General features: G+C 48.1%; 1 long non-coding RNA gene across 1 annotated transcript; it reads right to left on the reverse strand.

Annotated features, from left to right (window-relative positions):
* Nucleotides 1-634: 634 nt before the first annotated feature.
* Nucleotides 635-2,189, reverse strand: LOC117099800. The gene is made up of 3 exons (XR_004444015.1): nucleotides 1,903-2,189; nucleotides 986-1,179; nucleotides 635-684 (listed from the first exon to the last, which is right to left on the reverse strand). It is a non-coding gene; the product is annotated as an uncharacterized LOC117099800 (long non-coding RNA).
* Nucleotides 2,190-4,324: the final 2,135 nt, after the last annotated feature.

Here is a 4,324-nt window from a genome sequence, read left to right on the forward strand (position 1 = left end):
AGCTCTCACCGACCCAGAGAATATAACTTCAGGCCGGGCGCGGTGGCTCAAGCCTGTAATCCCAGCACTTTGGGAGGCCGAGACGGGCGGATCACAAGGTCAGGAGATCGAGACCATCCTGGCGAACACAGTGAAACCCTGTCTCTACTAAAAATACAAAAAACTAGCCGGGCGAGGTGGCGGGCGCCTGTAGTCCCAGCTACTTGGGAGGCTGAGGCAGGAGAATGGCGGGAACCCGGGAGGCGGAGCTTGCAGTGAGCTGCGATCCGGCCACTGCACTCCAGCCTGGGCGACAGAGCAAGACTCCGCCTCAAAAATAAATAAATACATAAATAAATAAATAAATAAATAAAACTTCATAGTGCCTGCTTTCCATTTTTCAGTTTAAATTACAATTTTAAGGTGGGATGTGGAGGTTCACTCCTGTAATCCCAGTACTTTGGGATGCCAAGGAAGGATCACTTGAGCCCAGGAGTTTGAGATCAGCCTGGGCAATACAGGGAGACCCTCGTCTCTCAAAAAAAACAAAACAAAACAAAACAATTAGCTAGGTGTTGTGGCACATACCTGTGGTCCCAGCTACTTGGGAGGCTGAGGTGGGAGAATTACGTGAGCCCAGGAGGTCAAAGCTGCAATAAGCCATGATCACAGCGCTGCACTCCAGTGTGGATGACAGAGTAAGACCTTGTCTCAAAAAAAAAATCAATTTTAATTCATTAAAATAAAAAAATCCAGTTCTTCAGTCACACTGGACACATCTCAAATGTTCAATAGCCACACGTGGCCAGCAGTTACTACATGGAACAGCACAGAGAACATTACTATCATCATGGAAAATTCTAGTGGGCAATGATGTTCTAGAACAAGGAAATAAATAATTTATTCATTCCCTCAGGAATGCAACATCTTTCATTATTTCTATGACACCTGAAATTCTAAATGCAAATGCTTCTGAGAGAGGCACTGGAATGACTTAAGTTCTTACCAAATAGTAACTGGTTGATATCAAGGGTCCAAAGAAAGCCACCATCTAAGGAAACCATCCACCTGAGGCTGACAGTATGGGGGGTGCAGGGATGTCAGACGGTCAGATACTGTCCCTAACCGGAGATGCTGTCCAAGAATGCTGATGGATAGGGTTTAAGCACCTCCATCAAGGAGTGTGGAAAACTGTGCAACCTGTGAAGAAAGAAAATGACCCAAAGTTATTATTCATCTTCAGATGAGGGGACAGTTTATTTTCCAACAGTCCTCAGCAGGGGTTATTACATGAGAAACAAGCTCTTCTCTATTTCTAGGTAAGGCACAATAAGAAGTGGACACACAAAGAAGCTGGGTGTGGGGCTCATACCTATAGTTCCAACACTTTGGAAAGTTAAGGCAGACGGATGGCTTGAGCCCAGAAGTTGAAAGCTACAGTGAGCTATGATTGTACCACTGCACTCTAGCCTGGGTGACAGAGCAAGACCCAGTCTATTTAAAAAAAAAACAACAACAAGAAAAATTGGATGCAGGCCTTTGCAGAGGAGGATGCTTGTGAACTTGGCTATCCTCTGCCCTCTACATTTTACTCAAAGACCAAGCCCATGGCTTTATCCATCTCCTCCACACCAACACCTCCCAGAACCATAGTACTGACCTAGACCTAGAGATCTAAATACTAACTTATCCTCACCAGGAGCCCAAAAGCAACTGTGACAATCTCTGTGCCCTGCCCCCACCACTTCTCTTCCTGTAGTCCCTACCCTGGCTCATGCTCCACCACCCTCATCCAAGTCAGCACCTGTGAGTCACCCTGGGCTTCTCCTCCTTCCTCCCTCCCCTGTGCAAAGTCACGTCTTGGCCACCTCTCCTGTCTGCCTCAAGTCAGCCCTGCTCTCCTTCTCACCAGCCCTGCCCCACCTGCAGCCTCCTCCTGCCACACCTGCTCTCTGGCAGGGGCTGCCTGCTGACTTCCCTGCTTCCAGTCATGGCCACCTCCAGCCCGGTGGCGCTGAACCACAGATGAGCAACAGAATGACCTGGGGAGGCGCTTAAAATCTAGATCCTGACTCAGTTATCTGGCCGGGTCAAGCGAGTGTATTTTTGCAAAAGTGCCCCAGGTGATTCTGACACATACTCCTAGTTAAGAACCACGGCTACAGCCGCCTCTTCCTCGTCGTTATTAATAACAAGAGAAACAACAATTGACATTTTGTTGTGCACTTACGTGCACTGCCTCATGTAATCTTCATGACAACCCTATGAGGCAGGAGCTGTCTTCTACTCCCATTTTACAGTTGTTGAAACTGAGGCATAGAAAGTTCCATGGCTAGTGAAGGGCAGGACCAGCTCATGACCAGCCTGACTTCTAACCGCTGTGCTCTCCATATCCCTTTATAAAGCCGAAATTCATATGTGGCTCCCCTCCTCACACCATTTCCTGATAGTTCTAGGAAAAAAAAAAAAGCAGTTTGGGGACACATTTATGATTTCCCTCTCCACCCAACCTCCCACCAATAGCTTCTTAATGCTAAAAGAAGTCTCTTGATCAGGGTCATGGGGACATAGTGAATATCTACGTAAAAATTCACTGAGATGTATGCTTAGGATTTGTGACTTCATGTTTGTTATTCCCCAATAAGAAAAGGCCTTTAAAAAGTCACTTAAAAAAAAAAAAAAGAACCTAGCAAATCTGAAACAGAGAAAAATATGCATCCACTAAAGAAACTGGGGAAAGGCCATAAAAATGCCAGCAACTGTGAAGAATTCTTTCTGGCAATAACACAGGTAAGAATAGGCTAGGAAAAGACCCCCAGAGCTAACCCACAGGAAATGCTCGAAAGAACCCAGGCTGGGAGAGGGCACTGACTGGAGGCAGGGCCCCGGGCACAACTGACAGGAAACCCCAACACAGTGGGCAGTCAGGCACAGGTCAGAAGCCATAGCAGTAACAGCAGCAGCGACACAGGAACTCTGAGGGCCCACAGGACTGTCTTTGGGCCAGGGGCTGGGGGCTGCCCCAGGTGGAGGTCAATGACAGTGAGTTAACTCCTTAACTTTCACAATTCACAAAAATACTACAGATTCCATCTAGATTAATATTTATTTTATTTTTTGGAAACAGGGTTTCACCTAGCCCAGGCTGGAGTGCAGTGGCTAGTCACAGGTGCAATCGCGATGCACTACAGCCTTCAGCTCCTAGGCTCAAGCATTCCTCCTGCCTCAGCCTCCCAGGTAGCTGAGACTCTAGGTGCACACCACTGTGCCCAGCTACATTAAGATTTAAATTAAAAAATAATAATAATAAAGTATTGAGATAGTTTGTGTGAATATATTAATATAAATTCTGTAGCAGAAGAAGTATCCCTGAAACTGACATAAAGACAGAAACAATGACTGTAATCCCAGCACTTTGGGAGGCCAAGGAGGGCAGATCACTTGAGCTCAGGAGTTCAACACAAACCTGGCCAACATGGTGAAACCTCGTCTCTACTACAAAAATACGAAAACTAGCCGGTGTGGTGGAGCATGCCTGTAATCCCGGCTACTCAGCAGGCTAAGGCAGGAGAATCGCTTGAACTCAGGAGGCAGAGGTTTCAGTGAGCTGAAATCATGCCACTGCACTCCAGCCTGGGAGAGAGAGAGAGACTCTGTCTCCAAAAAAAAAAAAAAAAGACAGAAACCAGCCCAGTCCTAGTGATCCAAATACCAGTGACCTATCTGGCCAGGAGCCTTCACGCAACAATGCCAAAGGGAATTGTCACGATTTCTGCACCCCACCCCCACCACTCCCCTTCCTGTAGTCCCAATCCTGGCTCATCCTCCACCTGTTCACACCCTGCCCTCCTCCAGATCAGCACCTGTGAGTCACTCAAGGCTCCTCCTCTTCCTTCCTCCCTCCCCCACCCAAGGTCACCACATCTTGGTCACCTCTCTCATCTGCCTCCAATTGGCCCTGCTTGCCTCTTCTCTAGCCCTGCCCCACCTTCGGCCTCATCCTGCCACACCTGCACTCTGGCAGGGGCCGCCTCCCTGCTGGCCTCCCTGCTTCCAGTCATGGCCACCTCCAGCCTCATGGTTTGTAAAGCCTATATAGACTACCTTGATACATGGACATTTTAGATTCATGAATGCTTTATTTTATTTTATTTTTTTTTTGAGACGGAGTCTTGCTCTGTCGCCCGGTCTGGAGTGCAGTGGCCAGATCTCAGCTCACTGCAAGCTCCGCCTCCCGGGTTCACGCCATTCTCCTGCCTCAGCCTCCCGAGTAGCTGGGACCACAGGCGCCCGCCACCTCGCCCGGCTAGTTTTTTGTATTTTTAGTAGAGACGGGGTTTCACCG

Source organism: Trachypithecus francoisi, unplaced genomic scaffold, assembly GCF_009764315.1.
Source record: "Trachypithecus francoisi isolate TF-2019V2 unplaced genomic scaffold, Tfra_2.0 Lachesis_group17, whole genome shotgun sequence".
NCBI classification, from domain to species: domain Eukaryota; kingdom Metazoa; phylum Chordata; class Mammalia; order Primates; family Cercopithecidae; genus Trachypithecus; species Trachypithecus francoisi.